The sequence below is a fragment of the Astatotilapia calliptera genome, chromosome 23 (assembly GCF_964374335.1).
Source record: "Astatotilapia calliptera chromosome 23, fAstCal68.1, whole genome shotgun sequence".
Taxonomy (NCBI): Eukaryota; Metazoa; Chordata; class Actinopteri; order Cichliformes; family Cichlidae; genus Astatotilapia; species Astatotilapia calliptera.
Window position 1 is genome coordinate 18,506,800 of NC_137443.1, and position 17,619 is coordinate 18,524,418.

Here is a 17,619-nt window from a genome sequence, read left to right on the forward strand (position 1 = left end):
GCTCACCATTTTCATGATCATTTTGACCCCACGGGATGAGATCTTGCGTGGAGCCCCAGATCCAGGGAGATTATCAGTGGTCTTGTATGTCTTCCATTTTCTGATGATTGCTCCCACAGTTGATTTTTTCACACCAAGCTGCTTGCCTATTGTAGATTCACTCTTCCCAGTCTGGTGCAGGTCTACAATACTTTTCCTGGTGTCCTTCGAAAGCTCTTTGGTCTTGGCCATGGCGGAGTTTGGAGTCTGACTGTTTGAGGCTGTGGACAGGTGTCTTTTATACAGATGATGAGTTCAAACAGGTGCCATTCATACAGGTAACGAGTGGGGGACAGAAAAGCTTCTTACAGAAGACGTTACAGGTCTGTGAGAGCCAGAGATTTTCCTTGTTTGAGGTGACCAAATACTTATTTTCCACCCTAATTTACGAATAAATTCTTTACAAATCCTACCATGTGAATTCATGGATTTTTTTTTCCACATTCTGTCTCTCACAGTTGAAGTGTACCTCTGGTGCAAATTACTGACCTCTGTCATCATTTTAAGTGGGGGAACTTGCACAATCGGTGGCTGACTAAATACTTTTTTGCCCCACTGTATATATGGAAATTCTTTGTTTTTACACTCAACAAAAATATAAACGCAACACCTTTGTTACTGCTCCCATTCCCCATGGGATGGACGTAGAGACCTAAAATTCATTGCAGATACACAATATAACCATCCCTCCCAAACAGTGGTCACAAATCAGTCCAAATGTGTGGTAGTGGGCACATCTGCTATATTGAGATAATCCATCCCACCTCACAGGTGTGCCACATCAGGATGCTGATCTGACATCATGAGTAGTGCACAGGTGTACCTCAGACTGCCCACAACAAAAGGCCACCCTGGAATGTGCAGTTTTGTCTCACAGCAAAATGCCACAGATGCCACAAGCAATGAGGGAGCGTGCAATTGGCATGCTGACAGCAGGAATGTCAACCAGATCTGTCGCCCGTGCATTGAATGTTCATTTCTCAACCATAAGCCGTCTCCACAGGCGTTTCAGAGAATATGGCAGCACATCCAACCGGCCTCACAACCGCAGACCTCGTGTAACCACACCAGCCCAGGACCTCCACATCCAGCAGGTTCACCTCCAAGATCGTCTGAGACCAGCCACCCAGACAGCTGCTGGAACAATTGGTTTGCACAACCAAACAATTTCTGCACAAACTGTCAGAAACCGTCTCAGGGACGCTCAACTGCATGCCCGTCGTCCTCATCGGGGTCTTGACCTGACTCCAGCTCGTCGCCGTAACAGACTTGTGTGGGCAAATGCTCACATTCGATGGCGTCTGGCACGTTGGAGAGGTGTGCGCTTCACGGATGAATCATGGTTCACATTGTTCAGGGCAGATGGCAGCTGAGAATGTCCCAGTTTTTGCATGGCCAGCATACTCACCGGACATGTCACCCATTGAGCATGTTCGGGATGTGCTTGACTGGCGTATACGACAGCGTGTACCAGTTCCCACGCATATCCAACAACCTCGCACAGCCATTGAAGTGGAGTGGACCAACATTCCACAGGCCACAATTGACAATCTGATAGACTCCATGCGACGATGTGTTGCACTGCATGAGGCAAATGGTGGTCACACCAGATACTGACCGGTTCTGGGTCCCCAGACCCCCAATAGCGCAAAAAACTGCACATTCCAGGGTGGCCTTTTGTTGTGGGCAGTCTGAGGTACAGCTGTGCACTACTCATGATGTCAGATCAGCATCCTGATGTGGCACATCTGTGAGGTGGGATGGATTATCTCAATATAGCAGATGTGCCCACTACCACACATTTGGACTGATTTGTGACCACTGTTTGGGAGGGATGGTTATATTGTGTATCTGCAATGAATTTTAGGTCTCTACGTCCATCCCATGGGGAATGGGAGCAGTAACAAAGGTGTTGCGTTTATATTTTTGTTGAGTGTACATTCATCAGGTCCCAATCAGCACAAATAGCAAAGACAAATTAAAAATGCATGCCATGAAAGAGTTCGGGTCTTAGGAAATTGATATAAGGTGGACATTAGGTAAGACTGCACTTTTTGCAGCGATCTTGTATAGAAAACTATTCCGTGCGTATATAACACAGGTCTGTGGCTCCGAACCGTAGTAAAGGGACCTGGCTAATACGTCGGGTTCCGTGTTGGTCTCGTAGCCGAAAACTACCTTTACTTTGTTGTCTGGTTCAATTTTTTTTTCTTTCCCAACAGTGTCTTTATTTATTTTGAACATAGGAGTGTACATATCTATGAAACGTAACAAAACAAGTAGCTAAACTTACAGAAACTACAAGCTACACATACTGCCTTTATACACATAACACCATATAGGAGAGGATGAGAAAAAAAACAGTAAAGACAAAACAACAAAAACAACACACAAAAGCAAAACAAACAAACAAGGGAAAGACAAAAAAATAACTGTGTACATCTCCCATAAATTATGCACCCTCACAGGTATATGTTAAATGTAAATTAGAAAGTAGTTGTTCAATGTCAAGCATTAAACATATTCCCGAATGGACAGCAGAGGGCCACCTATGAATCCTTCCCAACAATTTCCACCAAGTGGGGCTAGTCTTTATTAGCAAGCAAGTTTTTGAAGGGGCCCTAGATGCTATAAAAGTATCGCCGCTTACCCCTGACTGCGTAGGTGATCTTTTCTAAGGGCAGGGTAGATGTTAACTCTGAAATCCATTTACTTCTTCTCGGTCTATCTACCTCTTTCCGAGTAATGGCAATCACTCTCTTAGCCATCAGCAGCCCTATGTCTAAAAATAAGCTATGTTTCCTTGTTATATTACAGTTAGCTGGATAGATGCCCAGCAAAAAAAGTTTTGGTTCTAAATGCAGTTTTATTTCTAATATTTCTTCAGTACATTGTTTCACTTCTTCCCAGAATTTCCTAATTTCAGGACACTGCCACAAACAATGGAGAAGTGTGCCCTTTTCCTCGTCGCATTTTATACAAACATCCGGGATGGTACTGTAGAAAGCATTAAGTTTGACTGGAGTCATATATGTACGCATTAACCAATTGTACTGCAAGAGATTTAAACGAGTGTTCACTTTTTGTGATTGTGCCCTGGCGCAAGCCCTCTCCCACTCTTCAAGGGAGATATTCTCCTGTAAGTCTTCTCTCCAGGATTCAAGCTGTCTGGGTCAACTTTGCTAGCGAGATACAGAGAGAGGCGTTGAAATGCTGCTCCAACAAACTTATTGTTTTGGAAGAAAACACAAACACAGTGTACAGTCGAGTCTTAACAGCTTACTTACAACTGGGCTCGTCAGGCACTCTTTTTGGCTGCAGTGGTTATTATTATGTTCACATGCTTCATACATGCTATGCCTGTAACACTCTGCCTATTGCCTTCCTATTAAATAATGCAGCTGTGACTGACTTTACAGTTACGTCTGTGACGATAACAGTGACTGTGACACACTGAACACACACAGTATAAGCAGAAGTCCATACACTGACCACAGCTTCAAGAACAGTATCTGTCGGAGGTCAATATTATTTCTGTATAACAAAACAATAACAACACAGTAAAATGTCTCCAGACGGGAAGACAGTATCAGCAATATAGCCTGACTTTATGTGTGGACAGATTTTACTGTTCACGTGGATCAAAAGAAATGTAAAATTAAAAAACAAAAAAATGAATAAATACCTGACCTTTCAGGGGCTCCGTATATTCTAACTAGTTTATAATACTCATTAATTTTGTATTCATTAATAATGAACTTAGACATAACACATTATCAGTATTATTCTCATATTCATGCTTATATGAAATCGATGCTTGTATTTTGTTTGAGAAGAGCAACAAAAAACAATACATTTTATCCTAAGCTGTCTGTGTAATTTAATAGATCATACATATAAACTTTACTTGAAAACTCAAAATGAGTGAGTTATTGTGCAATTATGACCTCGTGACTCAACACACTAATGGCTCTGGTAATGTCAGAAACCGAGAGGCTCAGTTTTTCTTACCCAGAATGAAAACAAGCCAAATCCAGCTGTCCATGATGATGAGCAACTGCAGATCAGGTTTCATGGGTCGTCACAGTCCAGTTTATTAAAAGTTTTAAAGATCCTGTTGCTTTGGGAGTCTGTGTGAAAACACCCAGTTCCAGTGCTTCAAAAGGAGCCACCGATAAAATAATAATGAACATCAAAGCAGCTCAAAGGTTCATTTTAACTGCTGCAGGCATCTTTCCAATGCCAAAGTTTATGGTATCTTTGTTTTATCTGACGCTTATTTCAGTTTATATTACTTGTTGGTTGCATTGTCTATTTATTAATTACTCACTTGTAAATGTTGGACTTTGAACTGCACTCAGCAGAAGAGAGCAGAGTTTTAACTGGAATGCTGAAACCACTGATGTGGTCTTATCAGCACGACAATGGGATTCTTCTCTTAGTGCCCGGTGCAGCCCACAGTAGTCATGTCTGATTCTTGAAGGCTGTGACTGAAGTTGTGAAACAACTTTAGCTTTCATTCTTTGGATGGATGTGGCAACTCCACTAGAGTGTGGTCTAGTTCACTGAAGTAATCTTCAGGGCCTTGATCTCAGTTATCTGGATCAAAATGTTTAGCTACATGTTCAAGCACCCTTTAAGCTCTATGGTGGCCATTTGTGGCCACTTCACTTTTCTTTTTTCAACCATTTTTGCTGTGTTAATGCAAATGGAATTAAACTTCCAAAGGGTCTAGATTTTTTCAGATATTTTTTTATTTTATTTTTACTTCAGCTGCTTAAATATATCAATAATATACACTATACATCAAATTGTTACTCTTGGCTCTATTGTGGCTATTTTTGGCCAGTTGAAACCCATTATAAACACTTTTTTGATTCCTTGTTATTGACAGTACTAAATCAGGCAATTTAGGTAAAATTGCTTTCATTCTAAACTTGACACATGAAAATTGTAGTTTTTAATGTTTTTTTTTGTTTTTTTTACCAAATAACATCATTTACCCATTCTTGGCCAAACAAGCAATTTCATGTAATATTCTTAGTTTCCAATAAGGAAACTGATGGCTTAACACACTCGAATAGACCAATAGAATGACACAATTTTGACATAGGTTTTATCTTAAGGATCTAATAGTTTGTGTTTGTGCATGACATGTAGCACAAACATGTATTTGCAAGATAGACTGGAATAAATTATGATGAACAAGAAGAACAACATCACACAGAGACTGCTGGTGTCTTTCTACAGAGCCTTCATCGAAAGCATACTAACGTACTGCATAGGCATATGGTACGCTAGCTGCACAGTGGCTCAGAGGAAAGCACTCCAGGGAGTAATCAACGCTGCCCAAAGGACAATCGGCTGCCCTCTCCTCAAACTGAAAGACCTACACAGTTCCCGCTGCCTCAAAAGAGCCCATAACATCAAAAAGGACACCTCACACCCTGGACACTCCATGTTCGAACTGCTGCCTTCAGGTAAACGGTATAGAACAACATACACAAGGACTAACAGACTCAAACACAGTTTCTACCCAATTGCAATATCATGTCTCAATGCTACTAAAAGTAGATGACTTTCATTGCCCCTGTTGTCATTTGTGCCCTTGATGTTGGAATGTTTTGTTTTGTTGGATGCGCTAACAAATTGACTGAGTGATTGATTGTTTGAGTGATATATCAACTAGGTCGTATGTTGAGTGTCTGTATGGGGCCTTAGGCCTGGATTGCTTGGGTGTATTTACTGTATGAGAATACTGTATTTTATATGTATTTCTATCTTTTATATCCTATCTATTATAGTTTTTAAGTATTTATCTTTCGTGATGTTGCACTGACCGGAGACATCTTTCAATTTCATTGTACTTGTGACAATGACAATAAAGAATATTCTATTCTATTCTATGATGCATCAAACATTACATAGGCTGCAGTGAATTTCTATTGATGCAGGCTATTGAGCTTTGAGGTTCCCAGTCAAACGTTGCTTTGAAGCACATGCTAAAAGCACTTTTATTGATGTATTTTTCATAAAAAGAGACCATACCCAAAATATTAACACTCAAAAGACCAAGAAAAACCAAAACTCAATCACCGGCATAGCTGGACTAGCCATCGGGCATACCGGGCATTTGCCTGGTGGGCCGCTGGTGATTTTTTGTTTTTATGGGCCGATGGATTTTTTATTTTATTTTATTTTTTTAGGAAGGTTATATATAATGAAAGGTGTTGGATTGGCCAATTGGTCATGATCGACTCTGGGCTGGACCAATTACAGCCGAGGAGGCCGGATGCACCCTCCCCCTTGTTTAGCAATCACGTGATTTTCGCGCATTGCATGCCGGGAACTCGTGGCAAAACAATCCAAGTACCGCATCAAATGCAAGCATTTGCAGCACCGCAAACGTTCATTCTCCGGTTCCAATGCCTTCTTGTTTTTTCTTTGACGCACAAAAAAGGAATGTACAAAACAAAAGGAGAACAATGCCGGTCCGTACAAAGACAGACTCGACGAAAAGACAAAGAAAAGATACGAGGAAAAATCAAAGGAGTGAAAGGGTCAGACCCTTACGAGCACACAGAGTGGACAAAGGACGTTAGCGTGCTGCCCAACTTTCACCACGCTCAGATTTATAATTATACGGTTCTTTGAGTGAGTGCATACACTCGTGAAGTTTAGTAACTTCAGATCACTGCAACAAGCCCAGGTACAGTTTACCGACGAATGGGTACAGGACCTTGAAATGCACCGTGTAGAAAGTAAAGACCATCGTACGAACAAAGGTAAGTTTACCAGTCTCACAAATCGTCGTCATAAATACACATTCGTTAACCGTTTATTAATAGGACCTTTGAGCTCAACGGTAATTAATTAGTAGTGGAAATAATTTCTGGTATGCATTACAGAAATGTAGCAGTGACAATAATATTGTATGCTGTAATCATACTGGACAATTAGTGATACAAAACAACTGTTTTATCCTGTGAATAAAAGTATATGTTTTTGTCAATGTACCATGGTAATAACAGAAGCGAAACGCAATATTGTGTCAGGACAATTCACTATTTATGCACAATAAACACAATAAACAAAGGAGCATAGTGCGACAATTTCTGTTCAGCGCCAGACTTGCTTGTAACCTATATCACCAATTATGTTAAGAAAAATGACGTATTAACTACTACAAAACTCTGACCTTTGTGGGAATGCTTGGAGCAGACTAACCTGTGAGCTGGAGTGTTCTGGGACGTTATATTTGTCAGGGTCCTGGGCCATGTGGGCCCAGTATTCTTAGTTTCTTGTATTTTTGTATTTCGTTCCTTATTTAGGCCATGTTTCCTGAGTTGTCCTGTTGTGTTGTTCCCTAAGTGTTTTCCCTTCGTGACTCTTACCCCCTGTGTGCCCCTCTGTGTATTTTTGAGCCCTCGTCTCTCTTTGTGTTTATTCCATGTTTCCCCTGACCCAGCGTTTCTAGTTCCTTGTGATGTTTGTAATATGGTACTTGTGTGATTTATTCTGTGGCTTCTAGTTTTGATCCCTTGCCCTTCATGTCTCTCTGTGTCCCCTCTGTTCTGTGTAATTGTGTGTCTTTGCATGTTTGAGTTTGTTTTCTGTCCCTCTGCATTGTGCATTATGTTCTCATGGTTGGTCTTTTGTTACTCCCTCTAGTCTAGTTTCTTGTGTTCCAAGCTGAGTATTTCCCTCCGCGTATTTTGGGTCTTAGAGTCCTCTGCCTTATGGTTTATGTCTCTGTGTTTCTTAGTTGCTTTCTTCACTGTGTCAAGTTTGCGTCTCTGTATGATACTTCCTGTTTTACTTTGATGGTCCATGTCTTATGTGAATGTGTCCTGCTTTGCTTGTCTCGTCCAGCCTGATTACTCCCATCTGTGCTCTCCTTCTGTGTCTCATTCCCTCGTTATCCCTCTGTGTATTTAAGCCCTGTGTTTCTCTGAGTCAGCGTCGCGTTGTCCCTCATGCTGTGTGTGTCTCCCCGTGTCTTCTGGTATGTGTTACAATTAGCTCTTCCCAGTTTAGTTTTGCATTGCTTTTGTATCACTGTTATCGTTTGTCACCTGTCAGTAGTGATGGGCAGATGAAGCCCCATGAAGCACTGAAGCTTTTCATCCAATTGGTTCACCCCAACGCGAAGCTTCATGAAGCTTCATTTGCTCTAACAGGACACCTACTGGACGTAAAAATAATAGCTGGCATGAATTTGAAGAGTGTGGCATTTTGCACACAGCCTGTAAATGTCAACAACAAAAGGAGTGTGTAAAACATGTATATTGTAGTGATGGCAGTATACTGTGTATATTTATAGTGGCAGTATGGGAAATGATTATTTGGAAATGCTTGAAATGGAAATGATCATTTACTGTGAGGTGAGGTATGGTTGGGGTGTGGACAGTAGTTGTGCTTTTGTAACGTTGAGGTATGGACAGCTACACACTGAGGCTTTGAGCCTCAGTCCTGCCTGTTCACATTTTATTCTGTAAAAACTAAATTTTCACTGCTTTTATGACCTTTTTAGTGGGGAGAACATAGCTAGGATTTAATGATTTAACAAATCTTTTGAATCCTTTGTCCTCCACAATGCTAAATGGCTGGGAGTCCTCAATCACCATGCTGACCAGGTCTTCATCTATTTGAGATTGTTCTCCTGAGGAAAGACAATAAAGACAAAGCACAAATATAAATATCACACACGTAACTTATAACAGCTGTATAATATTGTTATATCATTTAGTAACATTACTGCATCCTATATTATCATTGCATTTGATCGCTCACCTGGTCTTGCTCCACAATCGGTGTCCCCCTTATTCTCATGCAAAGCTCTGTAGTGCCTAAGCATGGATGAGGTGTTGTTGTTGTTATAGCCCAGCTCCCTGGCACATAGCAAACACTTCACCTTGTACAAAAGTCAAGACAGCTCAACATAAATTGTATTGCACCATCAGTATCATGAAAATACATCTTCTGTAGAAATTTACATACCTTGTTGGGAGGAATAAGATCAAAATGTTCCCACACAGGGGAGGACATCCTCCTCTTCTTAGCTGGCTCCATTCTCTCCTGACAAACTCTCACTAACCGCAACTCTCCATCAAACACCCACATTTTTGAATGAAGTCTGAGGGGTTTATATCGCTGTCATATCTCGCGGCAAAGTTCGAACCACTTAATGAACCAGTCACGTGGTACAGCCGGGCAGCGAGGCTTCGGACGTCATCATTTTGAGCTCCTCCCATAAACGAAGCAAGCCTCGATACGCGCTTCGCGGAAACGCCCCCTCCATTACTCGACACACGCTCCGAAGCCTCGATACAGAACGTCCCATCACTACCTGTCAGCGATAAAGCTGCATTTTGAGTTCAGTTCTGTTTTCCCGTGAGTTTGCGTTTGGGTCCTATTTTCCTGCCTGCCACACACCGTTACATGACAATATTTGATATATCCAGACCATCCGTCGGCTCTTACTTTGGAAACATGGCTTAAAAAAATTCTCTTCAACGACTTAATCCGATATAAAAAAATGATCTCTTTACCCGTCGGCTTCCCGTGGCTGTCATGCGACCGGCTATTGCAGTTAATAATACAACAGCTTCTTGCCATTTTTTGGGTTTCTTTTTATCGCTGTGTAACTGAGTTCAATTGAAAGCCTGCGTGCGCTAGTACCTCTTGCCACAAGTTCTCAGAATCCTTTGCGGTTTTACCCCTGAATGACGTCACATTTGATATCAAGATGGTGCCGAGTATGGCAGCCTCGTCGCGAGCTCCCCCAAGCAACGGCTTTCTTCTGTGTTTAATTTTACTTTTCCTTTATTTTTTCACGAGCAGCACTTGTCTCCTTGTGTACGACCGACAAACCTTACTGGACATAAAAGACGGTCTTTCTTATAACTTTCCGGAGTTCAAGTTTTGCAACACGGACGCTCCGTTTGCAGACCCCCATTCATCTCACCTGAGACGCCTTTGTTCTCTGGCCCTGGAGGCCGCAAACGCCGATGCAGAGGGAGAAGATCTGGCGTTCTGGTTCGACTGAGACGGCACACTTACAGACCACCATTACCCAGTTTATTACTGGCTAATGTGCAGTCTCTGGAGAACAAGCCGTGTGAGCACGGATCTCATTCCAGCGAGAGATGCGGGACTGCTGCGTGATCTGCCTCACAGAAACCTGGCTATCGGACAAAGTACCGGACTCCGCAATACAACTGCCGGGGTTCTCTGTGCACCGCGCGGACAGGTCACAGGATCTTACTGGGAAAAGCAGAGGCGGTGGTGTATGTTTCATGATCAACAACAGCTGGTGTGATTATGCGAACGTGCACCCGGTCAAATCCTTCTGCTCACCGGACCTGGAGTACCTGATGATTAAGTGCCGGCCATTCTGGCTACCGAGGGAATTTACAGCAGTGATTATTACGGCTGTTTACATTCCCCCACAAGCCGACACTGACCGTGCACTCAGGGAACTGTACAGCGCGATCAGCAGTGAGGAAACCGCACACCCAGAGGCAGCGTTTATCACAGCCGGAGACTTTAATAAGGGAAACCTGAAGAAAGTCTCACCAAAACTCCATCAACACATCCTTTTCAACACACGTGGAAACCGGCAACTCGACCACTGTTACACCTCTTTCCGGGATGCGTACAAAGCCCTCCCCCGCGCCCCATTCGGCCAATCAGATCACTGCTCCATCCTGCTCCTGCCCGCCTACAGGCAGAAGCTGAAACAGGAAGCTCCAACCCGGAGGGCGGTGCACTGTTGGACGGACCAATCGGAGTCTGCGCTGCGGGACTGTTTTGATCACGCGGACTGGGAAATGTTTCACGTGGCCGCCAGAGACATTGATGAATACACAGACTCAGTCTGTGGATTTATCAGGAAATGCGTGGAAGATGTCGTCCCATCCAGAACAGTTAAATCCTTCCCAAATCAAAAACCCTGGATTAACGGAGATGTTCGCGCGGCACGGAACACCGCCTTTGCCTCCGCAAACACATCGGACTACAAACACGGACATTACCAACTCCAGAAGACGATCAAAGCAGCCAAACGTGAGTACAGGGACAGGGTGGAGCAACAGTTTGACAACCCTCGGAGTATGTGGCAGGGACTAAACACGATCACAGACTTTAGAGGGAAAACCAGCACACCGCAGACCACGGCCTCTCTGTGTGAGGATCTAAACGTATTCTACGCTAGATTCGACGCAGCGAACACCATGAGACCGGACAGTGTGCGCACCGCGGATGACGTCAGTGCGCACACTGTGTCTGAGGAGGATGTGCGGAAGTGCTTCAGGAAGGTGAACGCGCGCAAAGCTACTGGTCCGGACGGGATTCCCGGCCGCGTCCTCAAGTCATGCGCGGCTCAGCTGGCTGGAGTGTTCACGCACATCTTCAACCTTTCCCTCTCTCTGTCTGTAGTCCCAGCCTGCTTCAAAATGGCCACCATCGTCCCTGTACCCAAATCCTCCACCATCTCCTCATTGAACGACTGGCGACCTGTAGCCCTGACCCCCATCGTAAGCAAATGCTTCGAGAAGCTGGTCAGGGACTTCATCTGCTCTGCACTACCCGACTCACTAGACCCTCTACAGTTTGCATACCGCCACAACAGGTCCACTGATGATGCCATAGCCCTGACACTACACACTGCCCTGTCACACCTGGAGAAGAGAGACACGTATGTGAGAATGCTGTTTGTAGATTACAGCTCAGCATTCAATACCATCGTTCCCTCGAAGCTGGACAGGAAACTGCAGGATCTAGGACTGAGCAGCTCCCTCTGCAGCTGGATCCTTAGCTTCCTGTCTGACAGACGCCAGGTGGTCAGACTGGGCAGCATCACCTCATCCCCCATCACACTGAACACTGGTGCTCCACAGGGGTGTGTACTGAGCCCTCTCCTGTACTCACTCTACACCTACGACTGCACAGCCACTAACAGCTCCAACATCATTGTGAAGTTTGCGGACGACACTACAGTGGTGGGTCTTATCACCAACGGTGATGAGACGGCTTACAGGGAGGAGGTCAGCGCCCTGACCCACTGGTGTCAAGACAACCATCTCACCCTCAACGTCGCAAAGACAAAGGAGTTGATAGTGGACTTCCGGAGGTGCAGAGAAGTACACACCCCCATCACCATCAACGGCGCTGCTGTGGAGAGAGTGAGCAGCTTCCGGTTCCTTGGAGTACATCTGGCTGAGGATCTTACGTGGTCAGTACACACAAACAAAACAGTGAAGAAGGCGCAGCAGCGCCTCTTCTTTCTCAGGAGACTGAAAAGATTCGGCATGAGCCCCCGCATCCTCAGGACCTTCTATCACTGTGCCATTGAGAGCATCCTCACTGGATGCATCACCACCTGGTATGGCAACAGCACCGCCTACAACTGCAAAGCTCTCCAGCGAGTAGTGCGGTGCTCTGAACGGATAATTGGAGGTGAGCTTCCCTCCCTCCAAGACATCTACAGGAAGCGCTGCCTGAGGAAAGCGGGGAGGATCATCAAGGACTCCAGTCACCCCAGCCATAAACTGTTCAGACTGCTTCCATCAGGAAGGAGGTTCTGCAGCATCCGGTCCCGTACCAGCAGACTGAGAGACAGCTTCTTCCATCAGGCCATCAGACTGCTGAACACTTCATAGACACCTCAGCTTCACTACTGGAACTTCAACATTATGCACTCCACACTGTATATAAATGCCACTTGTTTTGCACATATTCAACTCTGTATATTTTATATATTTTATTATTATTATTATTATTATTATTATTATTATTATTATTATTATTATTATTTTTTACTATTTAATTTGTAAAAATGTGTATACACACACACACACACACACACACACACACACACGTAGGAAAATATTTAGTATACACATCCAGAAATGCATACACTATTATATATTGTACATATATTTATTAGTTTCAGGTTGGCCATTCTTGTATTTTGCTCGTTTGTGTTGTTGTGTTTGCACATCTCTGTTGCTTGTGGGGCTCGCACACAAGAATTTCACTCGCATGTGCTGTGCCAGTGTGCCTGCACATGTGATGTAACAATAAAAGTGATTTGATTTGATTTGATTTGATTTTCAATCTTTATCCTGGTGGGCCGGTCTCTAGTCAAAATGCCCGGGCTGATTTTTTTTTTTTGTCCCAGTCCAGCCTTGATCACCGGACATTTTGCAGAGTTCAAACGTGCAGCTGCAGCGTGGTCTGGAGTTTATGCAGGTGCAGACAGTGCTACTTCTGTAAGTAAGCCTAACAGCTTCCAGATCATTTATTCTGACAATATGGCAAGAAGGTCATCACTGCTTCAAGCACTTTTTGTATGATCTGGTCAGAGAGCAAGGACAGCAAGCAGTTCTCTGCCCTTGAAGAAAAGACATCTGCCCAAGATAAAGAAAACGTCCTCTCCAGAAGATGAGGAGACAATCTCCAAAGAGGCTGACTACATCACCGCTGATGATGAGTACCAGCCAGTGCCTGAATCCTCTTCTTTGATGAGGGTTGGGGGGCATCCCACTACTGAAGAGAGACAGCTCTACAATCCAGTAACCCTGGTATCAAACCAGGGCTCATCCTTTATGCAGTTCCCTTCATTAGCAGCCTGAGATCTACTTTTGACTTTTTAATGACAAAGGAGATCTTTCAGCTGCTGTGCACCCTTACAAACCTGCACGGGAGGCAAAGGTGTGAGGATTGGAGGATTATAGATGAAGTGGAAATGTGAGCCTACATCAGAATAAAGCAATACATAGCATGTGGGATGACAACACTGGAAGCTCTCTGGAAGTAAAAAAGGGAAAGGGGTTCAGACTCAAACTGACAGAGGAGCTCCAAGGACAATGTCTTTACTTCGGTAACCTTGGCAGAGGAACTCCTCAGATGAAAACTGGCACAGGGGAAACAACCTAGAGCTACCTTCCCAGCTCCTTCAGTTGCAACAGAGGAATATTTTGTTGCCTGTCTTTGGCTTCACCAAAACTACCATGGTGATATCCCAAATGCCAAAGCAATGGAGGAATGTGCTTCTTTTGACCACAACACATAGGGAACCAGCAGATCCCTGTGTGTGATGGGGAATAGAGGAAGCCTGGAAGCAAGAAGCAATCCTGGACTACAGTAGGCACAAATACAGCTTGAATAACTTAGAGAGGATGTTGGCAACTCGAGTTGTTGAAGGACAACTAACTGATGGCTGCTGGCTCTTTTCTCCAATCTCCTGGATGTCTTGGGATACGATGCCTTTGTCCCATCAGAAACAATTTCACAGAAGTGGGGGAGTCCTCTACAACCTACAAATAAAGAGTGATCCCGGAAGAGCTTGGGCACATGCTGGTGACCTCAACAATTGCAAGACGGCCTTGTCCCTTGATTCTCAGCCACTTCTGCCATTGATCTCAAGATACAGTAGTCTGAACCACAGTATGACCCACACCCCATCAACAAAATGAGAAGAAGGTGCAAAAGGCGCACCTCCAAGATTGGAACAGCAGCCCCTTGCACCAGGTGTAGAAAGTGTGCCTACAAAAACCACTCTACTGTGGTTAGAACATCTTGCTGCTTGAGGATGCACACAGAAGCACACACACTGAAATAGAAATTTTGATCATTTTTGTGGGCATTTCAGTGGTTATTTGGTCATTAAATTGCCTTTCTGGCCACTAACACACGATGACCAAAAATAAATAAAAAATTAAAAAAATAAATAAAGTAAAAATAAATCATTGTTACAAGTTACTGGTACTGACCTGCAATGGTGATTACAGAAAAACTTTATTGCTATTTTCTGTAGTAATACGTATTCAAAGGTTATAAGGATATGTATGTATGTATGTATGTGTGTGTGTGTGTGTGTGTGTGTGTGTGTATGTGTATATATGTGTATATGTATATGTATGTGTATACATGTATGTGTGTATATACGTGTATAACCCTTGAAAAATATATTTACATAAGTAAATAAGAGAAAAAAACACACACAACCCATCTTTTCCAGAATAATTCAACTAATTGCTCTTTTGACCAACCTAACACAGACGTTACATGGTTTTCCTATGAAAAAGACCCTGGAAGACGTTGTATTAAAGGAAAAAAAACATGCTCCCCTTCCCACTTAAAAAAATAATAAATATTAAACTTAGGTTGGAGTTCCTGGCGCCACCAACCTAATGTTATATTAACTTTTTAATGTTGTGTACTGCAGCTCACACAAAATTAAATAAAGCAGGCTAACCTACATGAGCAAGTTCAAAACTGGATAAGATTGTTTTAGCAGTCTCTAAATTTCCCCCAAAAAAGTTGTCTTTCTTTATTCTCATTAAATGTGTATTTTTACCTGCTGCTTTAGCTGAAGCTAAATGTCCCACTGTTAGCGTGGCCAGCTTCTCAATAGTCATAGAACAGAACAGGAGGACAATGCACCACACTCGGCGGGAAAAAGACAAAGACTGTCGTTGCGCCTGTGTTCCTCGCCCCTCCCCGTGGAAAATATATATCTAAATATATATTTAAATAAGAAAAGAAAAAAAAACACACACAACCTATTTTTTTCCAGAATAATTCCGCTAATGTGTTATTTCGACCAAGCTAACACCGATTTTAAGCCCCCCCTCCCCCCCACACACACAAAAAATATATGCTCTTAAAAATTAATAAACGAGTATGTTAGGTAGGAGAGTCCTTTGCATTACCTTATTACGTCCCGTTTGCAGTTTCCACACAGAGGTCCAACAATAACAAGGTGCAAAATCTTTTGTCCTCTCGAGCATATCGTAACGAAGAGTTAACAAAGTTGGCCTGTCTTTCCTTTCCTGTCAATCACTGGATCACAGGTCATGTCAGTCAGGATATGGAGTGGTGGTTGGTAGAGGTAGGTGGGTGGGCGGGGCCAGCATGCATTCAGGGTGTGTTTCACTAAGTTTGGTTGACTAGTTCCCAGAAGAGTTCTGTACATGTTGCACGTTCAGTAAATGAGCAATTCAGTTACTGCTCGACTGAGAAGCCTCCGCCAAATTATAACAATATTCTCCACTGACTGAAGTTCGCCTTTGGCAACGCAGTGGCAAGCACACATTTGCAGCAGCTGTGCATGTGCATACAACTGCATGCAGCAGATTAGATGATCAGAATTCTTGAACCTTACACACAGGCAAGTCCCCTAAAAAGTCAAAACCATAATACTTTCACTGGTATCATACTGACAAATGGCATAGGTTGGAGGAAAATCTGGAAGTGGTTGGCAGTGAAAGAGTTTAAATGTAATGCACTATTGCAACCAACCACTGAAAGAGTAAAAATACACAAACAGTATGATGAACCATTCAAATCACATAATACAGTAGCACTACTGCCAAAGTGTTAACGGTAGGTATAACTACTACCGCAATTTTAAAAAATACAGTAAGTAGATGTAAATAACCTTAATATACCCATAATGCAAAGCAAATTACAGTAATTAACTGTAGAAATGTTTTCAGGTAAGTTACTGGGCATTTTGTGGTATTTTACTGTGAAAAATACAGCAAAGGTTAACAGTGATATGTATGTATGTATGTATGTATGTATATATGTGTTACGCCCCAGTCTAGGGGTACAGGAACGCAACACAAGTTTGAAAGAAATGCCCCGCCCTGGTCCCCAAAACCATACACAAAGGGAAACCAATTTCTTAGTGAATCGTGATTTATTTTTCTCCACTGCAAAAATGAAGCTCCGGGGTGAACAAAGGCCAAAATAACAAACAAAACAAGCTAAGTCAGGAGGAGGTGCTATCTACAACCCTATGTGAAATCAAATCAAACAAAAGACAAGCGCTACACCTAACTCCCTAACTGAAATAAACAGGAGAAAACAGTGCAAGGAAAAACAATAAGGCAGCTCACCCCTTCTGTTGCAGTGCTATTTACAAGGCTATTTACAATGAAAACTAATGTACACACTATATACAAAACTCCAAAAAAGTCGCACAAAGTCACAGGCACAAAAGTCTCAGGTTTTGGAGGCCAGGGTCAGGTCTGCTGCTGCTGTCAGTGGCTGCCCCGGGACAACTGCTGGTGAGGGATTTGAATGAAGATCACATGGCCAGGGGACCAATCAGCAGCCGTCAGCTCATCCACTCCGGGACCTGCAAAGACTTAAAGGCACAGACAACAACAGCCACCAAAACAGATTATGGACAGGGCCATAACACCCCCCTTCCCAAGACCAAACATCTCCCCTAAAGATGTTTGGCGCTTAGGGGTTCCGAAAACCACGTGACAGCGCATCTGCCAGTACATTCTCTGTCCCTTTTTTGTGATGGATCTCCAGATTGAAATCTTGTACTAAGAGGGACCATCTCATGAGCCTTTGGTTGGAATTTTGCATTCGGGTCAAAAACACGAGGGGGTTGTGGTCTGTGTAAACAATGACGGGTGCTGAACTGGAACCGACATAGACCTCGAAATGCTGTAGAGCAAGCAATAGAGAGAGAGCTTCTTTTTCAATGGTGCTGTATTTCTGTTGGTGGGAGTTGAATTTTTTCGAAAAGTAACCAATTGGGTGATCAACACC

At 43.3% G+C, this 17,619-nt stretch overlaps 2 long non-coding RNA genes across 2 annotated transcripts in view; one reads left to right on the forward strand and one right to left on the reverse strand.

Moving 5' to 3' along the window:
- Positions 1–649: 649 nt before the first annotated feature.
- LOC145424396 (uncharacterized) overlaps positions 650–17,619 on the forward strand; it is a 223,292-nt gene continuing 206,322 nt past the window's right edge. The window contains exon 1 of the long non-coding RNA XR_013905459.1: positions 650–858. This is a non-coding gene — a long non-coding RNA (uncharacterized LOC145424396). The remainder of the gene's footprint in view (positions 859–17,619) is intronic.
- On the reverse strand, positions 8,513–9,729 carry LOC145424387 (uncharacterized). The gene is made up of 2 exons (XR_013905446.1): positions 8,833–9,729; positions 8,513–8,701 (listed from the first exon to the last, which is right to left on the reverse strand). It is a non-coding gene; the product is annotated as an uncharacterized LOC145424387 (long non-coding RNA).